This window comes from Nerophis ophidion, linkage group LG08 (assembly GCF_033978795.1).
Source record: "Nerophis ophidion isolate RoL-2023_Sa linkage group LG08, RoL_Noph_v1.0, whole genome shotgun sequence".
In the NCBI taxonomy this organism is placed as follows: Eukaryota; Metazoa; Chordata; class Actinopteri; order Syngnathiformes; family Syngnathidae; genus Nerophis; species Nerophis ophidion.
In genome coordinates this window covers 24,792,363-24,800,068 of record NC_084618.1, presented here as the reverse complement: position 1 = coordinate 24,800,068, position 7,706 = coordinate 24,792,363, and the positions used below count along the sequence as shown (strand labels likewise).

Sequence of the window (7,706 nt, the reverse complement as noted above, 5' to 3'; positions counted from 1 at the left end):
TCTAAGGGAGAGCCCCGCCACCCGGCGGAGGAAACTCATTTCGGCCGCTTGTACCCGTGATCTTATCCTTTCGGTCAGGACCCAAAGCTCATGACCATAGGTGAGGATGGGAACGTAGATCGACCGGTAAATTGAGAGCTTTGCCTTCCGGCTCAGCTCCTTCTTCACCACAACGGATCGATACAACGTCCGCATTACTGAAGACGCCGCACCGATCCGCCTGTCGATCTCACGATCCACTCTTCCCCCACTCGTGAACAAGACTCCTAGGTACTTGAACTCCTCCACTTGGGGCAGGGTCTCCTCCCCAACCCGGAGATGGCACTCCACCCTTTTCCGGGCGAGAACCATGGACTCGGACTTGGAGGTGCTGATTCTCATTCCGGTCGCTTCACACTCGGCTGCGAACCGATCCAGTGAGAGCTGAAGATCCCGGCCAGATGAAGCCATCAGGACTACATCATCTGCAAAAAGCAGAGACCTAATCCCGTGGCCACCAAACCGGAACCCCTCAACGCCTTGGCTGCGCCTAGAAATTCTGTCCATAAAAGTTATGAACAGAATCGGTGACAAAGGACAGCCTTGGCGGAGTCCAACCTTCACTGGAAATGTGTCCGACTTACTGCCAGCAATGCGGACCAAGCTCTGACACTGATCATACAGAGAGCGGACTGCCACAATAAGACATTCCGATACCCCATACTCTCTGAGCACTCCCCACAGGACTTCCCGAGGGACACGGTCGAATGCCTTCTCCAAGTCCACAAAGCACATGTAGACTGGTTGGGCAAACTCCCATGCACCCTCAAGAACCCTGCCGAGAGTATAGAGCTGGTCCACAGTTAGTTGTAAATAATAATAATAATTTTATTTGAGCATCATAAACAGATAATTTCTATTTTTAATAATTTAAATTCGTAATTCATCATTTAAACAAATATATATTATTATAACTACCATAATGTTGTCTATCTGTGTTGGCCCTGTGATGAGGTGGCGACTTGTCCAGGGTGTACGCCGCCTTCCAAAGGCCCGAATGCAACTGAGATAGGCTCCAGCACCTCCCGCGACCCCAAAAGGGACAACCGGTTAGAAAATGGTTGGATGGATAATACAGTTAATTCACTGGGTACTTCCTTTGTCCCTGCCCCACCAATCCTAAAATATATATATTAAAAGCGAGATAAATGGTAATAATTATAGTAACTAGAAAAACACTTGAATGCTCCAAAAATTAAAAAAAAATCCTTAATCACCGTCAACAACAACAATTCTCTTTATTTTCAAAACATTATACAAGTCCTTACACTTCAGTTTTATATGATTTGTACGTGCTTTGTAAAAGGGAAACTCCCAGGAAGCTGTAATAGCTTATAAACAGAGGCCCCAATTAGGGATGTCCCGATCCAGGTTTTTGCACTTCCGATCCAATACCGATATTGTTTTTGCACTTCCGATCCATACCGATACTGACCTATCCGAGCATGTATTAAAGTTTAAAGTTATTTAGCCTACTTAGTTGTCAGATTCATGTTGAAAAGGGTTTTAGTACTCTTGATAACAACTAGCCAGCTGAATTAGGTGAGTTTGAATAATACACAATGGTTGGTATTCATGGATAAACACAAAGTAGAAAAAGTTATACATGACAAACAGAAATGGCATCATTAAACAGTAAAAAAGTGAACAGTATATAGTGCAAATAATGCTGCAAACATTATTAAAAAAAAGAAAAACATACAAATAACCTGAGTGGGATAAAATGTCTATAACTCAGCATCAATACTTGCTCTTGAACAAGTGTAAACTTAAAAAAAAATAAAAAAGAATTAAATACATATCTACACACTCCTTTCAATTGTTTACCCCAGTCGGGGGGGGGGGCAAAGAATTAAAGTCCAAGCATAATGGTGAGATTCTTTCTAACAAAGACGAGCACTTCAAGATGCTCAAGTGTCAGCCTGATCCTGTGTTCATGAATGATGAGTGCTAAAAAGCCTCTCACTCCCAAGAGTCATTAAAATGTCTTACAACTTTACCACCACGCTTGACTTCATTGTGGCATGTTTTGCCCTCCACCTCTTCATCTTTTTCGTTTTGTAGGGTAAAATAATCCCACACAGCTGACATTTTTACCGTAACTTTTAATTCACACGGCCGTCTTAACGGTTAGAACACAGACCTGTGGATGTGTTGAAGGTTTGCTGGAAAATGCGGAATGGAGCGTAGGGAGCAGCAGAAGAGTGGAATGTATTATTTAAATCTGTGCGTTGGAAAACACGGACCGGAGTTTTTTTTTTTTTTTTTAAACTAGATCTGGATCGGCATTTTCCCATGCTTTGCCGATGCGCATTTTTTGGCAAATATCGGCGGCCGATCCGGTCCAAATATCGGATCGGGACAACCCTAGCCCCAATACTGTACGTGTAAGATAATAAAAGTACAACATTACTAACATTTTCCCATGTTTATATCCTAAACCATTTCCTCAACATTTCATGCATATTTACTGTTTCAATTTATACTATTCCACCCATTTTTTTAGTAGTTGGTAGTCCTACATATTGCAATGTGCTTACATTATGTATATCTATTTCAGTATGCATACAACAATAATAGATGTTGAATAATTAATTCATGTTAATAATACATCTCTTGGTGCGCATGACCGTAATTGGTTTTCAGCGTTTGGGCTTCATAGTGTGGTATAAGTAGCAATAATTTGTGTTTCAAGAGTTTTTTAGATTTTCTCAATGAAGAAGATTATGTGATTGGACTGTTATGTTCATTCCGGTCATTTGGGCATTTACGCATTGCACTAAAGCTTGTGCATTTGAGTTAACGGCGTTTGCCCTTTAGGCAATGTTTTCTTCCAGTCTTATGTCAATGTGTGGAAGAGGAATGAGCTCGCAGAGCCCATTATTCATCTTGTATACCACATTATACATTCCACATGCGTTAAGTCAGGAGGTACTCACAGAGTGTTTCATCCTGTGAAAGAGTGGATCTGAGGGAGTATTAAAGTCCGACCATGGTATGGTTGGTATTGCTTTCTTTTGAAGGATTTGTAATTTATGTTGATAACTTTCGTAAGTGTAAGAGTGTAAGATATTGCAGTGATTTAGATGTGGTTGAAATAAGGATATGTACAGGATTAGAAGTGCCTCAGAGGCAGAGTGTCTGACTTGTTTAAACAAGCCAACATATTTTGATAGTTTTGCTATCATCAATGGGTTTATAAAATATAAGAATTCATCAATATACCGTATTTTTCGGATTATAGTCGCAGTTTTTTTCATAGTTTGCGACTTATACTCAGGAGCGACTTATGTGTGAAATTATTAACACGTTACCGTAAAATTTAAAATAATATTATTTAGCTCATTCAAGTAAGAGACTAGACGTATAAGATTTCATGGGATTTAGCAATTAGGAGTGACAGATTGTTTGGTAAACGTATAGCATGTTCTATATGTTATAGTTATTTGAATGACTCTTACCATAATATGTTACGTTAACATACCAGGCACCTTCTCAGTTGGTTATTTATGCGTCATATAACGTACACTTATTCAGTCTGTTGTTCACTATTCTTTATTTATTTTAAATTGCCTTTCAAATGTCTTTTCTTGGTGTTGGGTTTTATCAAATAAATTTCCCTCAAAAATGCGACTTATACTCCAGTGCGACTTATGTTTTTTCCTTCTTTATTATGCATTTTCGGCAGGTGCGGCTTATACTCCAGAGTGACTTATACTCCGTAAAATACTGTAGTATTTTTTTACGTTGCACTCTTTCTATAATCCAGACATTGCCCTTATTTTACAAGTTCTATTAGAAGATTAGACAAATATTGACTGTAATCAGTTCTCTGTGGTCCTTATGGGACGCAGGAGTACTCAGTATGTAATACACTTTTGCACCACTTGTGGCAGTAATGATCATCTCAAACAAATAGAAGAAGTCTGGGGCTAAAGTTTTAGAGAAGTTTCTTCTTGATTTTGGCATGAATTTTGGCAATTCTTCGTTGTAACAATTCCTAATCTATTGAAAAAATTAAAAAAAAGTTTATTAAAAAAATAATAATAATCTGTTATATCCAGTCACTTGGGCAAATCATATTGTTGATATAGATCAGGGGTCTCAAACTCAATTTATCTGAGGGCCACAGGACGCTGAGTCTGCGTGAGGCTGGGCCGCGACAAAAGATTTCTTAAAAAAAATGTTGCATACTTCTCAGCATGTCTAGTTGTGTAATGACGTTTCAAATTGTAATCCTTTTGCACCGCAACTTTCTCTGTGCAAATAAGACATGTCGGGGTGCCGATGTGCTCAACAAAGAAATATTGCATCTGCCACTCTTCCTGGAATTGTCTTTGCACATCACTAACCTTTCTCTTCACTAAAAGCTTGGAAAAAGACATGTTTTGGGTTGTGGAATATATTTGTATTTAGCCGACGCACGGACAATAATGTTATTTCCGAAATGTGTGTCGTTCAGCTTTTTCTCTCTACAGCAACACGGCGGTCGGCGGACAATAGCCGGGAAAGTACCGGGATAGCGAGCGCAAAAATGTGACGGCTCCCGGAGTGTTATCCGGCGTCGTATAGAAATATAAGTATTGTTTATCGTGTGAGGCAATGCAAATTAAACAATAAAAAAACGGATAACAGTTTGAATTGGTCCAGGTTATCGGGGACTGTTATTACTTACGGACAGGTGTTGCGGTGTGACTGCAGCCAGGCACGTAAGAAAACCCTTGTCTCCATGGCAACGTCTCTGTCGCTTTCACTCATTTGCCGCTTTTCCACCAACGCAGGGGTAGGCAACCCAGAACGTTGGAATAGCCATTTTGGACCCAAATAACACAACGCTGTCAAGCGCCATTCATATAAAACTTGCGGGGCGCACTAACATTAAACTTTCATATTAAGGTGCAGGCCGCAAAATAACGTCTTGCGAGCCGCGATTGGCCCGCGGGCCGTGTGTCTGAGTCCCATGATGTAGAAGATCATATCTGCTGTACATATTTACTTTTGAAAAGAAAAATGTTGGATACTTTACTTGTTGCCTTATTTGTATTTGACTTTAATAAATGTTTGAGTTGAATTTTATTAAACAAAACCAGTTTTCTTCCAAGTAATATATGCAAGGCATACTTGGTCAACAGCCATACAGGTCACACTGAGGGTGGCCATAAAACAACTTTAACACTGTTACAAATATGCGCCACACTGTGAACTCACACAAAACAAGAATGACAAACATATTTCGGGAGAACATCCGCACCATAACACAACATAAACACAACAGAACAAATACCCAGAACTTCAACCCGTCCACCTCAACCTCCTCATGCTCTCTCAGGGAGAGCATGTCCCAAATTCCAAGCTGATGTTTTGAGGCATGTTGAAAACAATTATTCACTTTGTGACTCCAATAATAAATATGGCAGTGCCATGTTGGCCTTTTTTTCCAATAACTTGAGTTGATTTATTTTGGAAAACCTTGTTACATTGTTTAATGCATCCAGCGGGGCATCACAACAAAATTAAGCATAATAATGTGTTAATTCCGCGTCTGTATAAATCGGTATCGGTTGATATCGGAATCGTAATTAAGAGTAAGACAATTTCGGAATATCGGCTATCGGCAAAAAAGCTATTATTGGACATCTCTATATCAAAGGCTTTTGTCAATTTAAGGAAGACACCAACTCCACACTTTTTCGACAAGATCTAAAATTGCCATGCAGGTTGTGCTCTGTTTTCCAAAACCATACTGACATAAAGTTGGAATACTTACTTTATTCATGACACCACTTAACCTATTATATGCGATCTGCTCAAATACTTTGGAGAGAGAGTGGGTACAACCGATATGGGTCCGTCATTTTACATAACCTGGCTTTAAAAATTTAGATGAGTTTTGCAGTCTTGAGTTTCTAAGGCACTATTCCATATTACAGTGATATATTGATGTAATGCACCAGCGGGAGACTTATTTCTTGCTATAAATCGGACAATTTAGCTACAAATCCAATCTATTCTTTCTGTGCAAAAACTTTTCATGCCTAAAATAATTCTTAGAACCTTTTCCTTTTCCAAAAACTAACCACTTGGTCCTTGTCAGAGGTCTGACATTTCCTAAAAGTATCATCAAATATCTTCACCATTAAGTCAATTTACCTAAACAGTATTTATTAAACAGTTATTAAGCAGTGGCCCCAACATTAATGTCATTTCCAAAACAGAAAGTGCAAGATTGACAGATATTTTAAAACAAGCTATTAGTGCACTTTAGTGCATATCACTAAGATGACATATCAAAACAACACGAAATCAAAGGTGCTTTTTTTGTACAGAACGCCACTACAATAGTTAAAAACGAATAAAGTGCACTTTTGTACATGATGTCACACAAGATATTTCAATAAGTGTCAAATAAAAATGAGCTGCATAATTGCAACTAAAAAAGTGTATGTCTTTCGCTATGTGGTAGGTTAATGCGGACATAATCTCTTTCTGTTGTTGACTATTTGTTTCATACGGTGTTGATCTGGAAACGGTTGCTTCGGCATTTTGTGGGTGTGGCACTGAACGGAGATGTTGACATGCAGTTTCAAGCACTATTCATTCTCTAGTGGGTGACTTTTCAAATGATGCTACAAATTAGGCCTGGGCGATATGGCCTTTCCTAAATATCTCAATATTTTTAGGCCATATCACGATACACGATATGTATCTCGATATTTTGCCTTGGCCTTGAGTGAACATTTGATACGTATAATCACAGCAGTATGATGATTCTATGTGTCTACATCAAAACATTCTTCTTCATACTGCATTAATATATGCTCATTTTAAACTTTCATGCAGAGAAGGAAATCACAACTAAGTCAATTTATCAAAACTGTAATTATTAAGCAGTGGCACAAACGATGTCATTTCAAAACAGAATGTGCAAGATTGCTAGAGACATTTTAAAACAAGCTATTAGTGCACTTTTGTGCATAATGTCACTAAGATGACATATCAAAACACTAAATTAAATTGTACTTTTCGTACAAATCGCCACTAGAATAGTTTAAAACAAATATATTGCACTTTTGTGCATGATGTCACACAAGATATTTCAATAACTGTCAAATAAAAATGAGCTGCATAATAGGAAATCAAATACTGTATGTCCTTCGCTCTGTGGTAGGTTCCTGCGGACGTTATCTCCTTCTGTCGTTGACTATTTTTTTCATACGGTGTTGATCTGGAAATTGTTGCTTCGGCATTTTGTGGGTGTGGCACCGAACGTAGATGTTGACATGCAGTTTCACGCACTCTTCATTCTCTAGCGGGTGACTTTTCAAATGATGCTACAAATTAGCAGTGCTGCTACTTTTTGTAGCAACGCTTTTGCCGCATAATTGTTCAACATATTCCCGCTTGAAGCCAAACCACCGGCAGACGATGCGCCCCGTGCTGTTTTTCTTGGGAATTAATTCTTCCTCCATTTGTTACCAGATTCGCACCTTCTCTCTCTGGTATTACCACTCGCACCGCTCCGCTAGCATCACAGCTAATGTTACCCATGTAGCTATCTCTCTGCTCGGGGAGGGCATGTGACGTATCACGTGTCACAGTATAGTATGTGACGTATGTAAGAAGCTGCGCTTGTTTTATGTCTCTGTGAGAAGGAGAGACAAGAAAGA

General features: G+C 39.2%; 1 protein-coding gene across 2 annotated transcripts in view; it reads left to right on the top strand.

Moving 5' to 3' along the window:
- tnpo1 (transportin 1) overlaps window positions 1-7,706 on the top strand; it is a 102,732-nt gene that overhangs the window by 34,110 nt on the left and 60,916 nt on the right. The gene's annotated exons all lie outside the window — the stretch shown is intronic.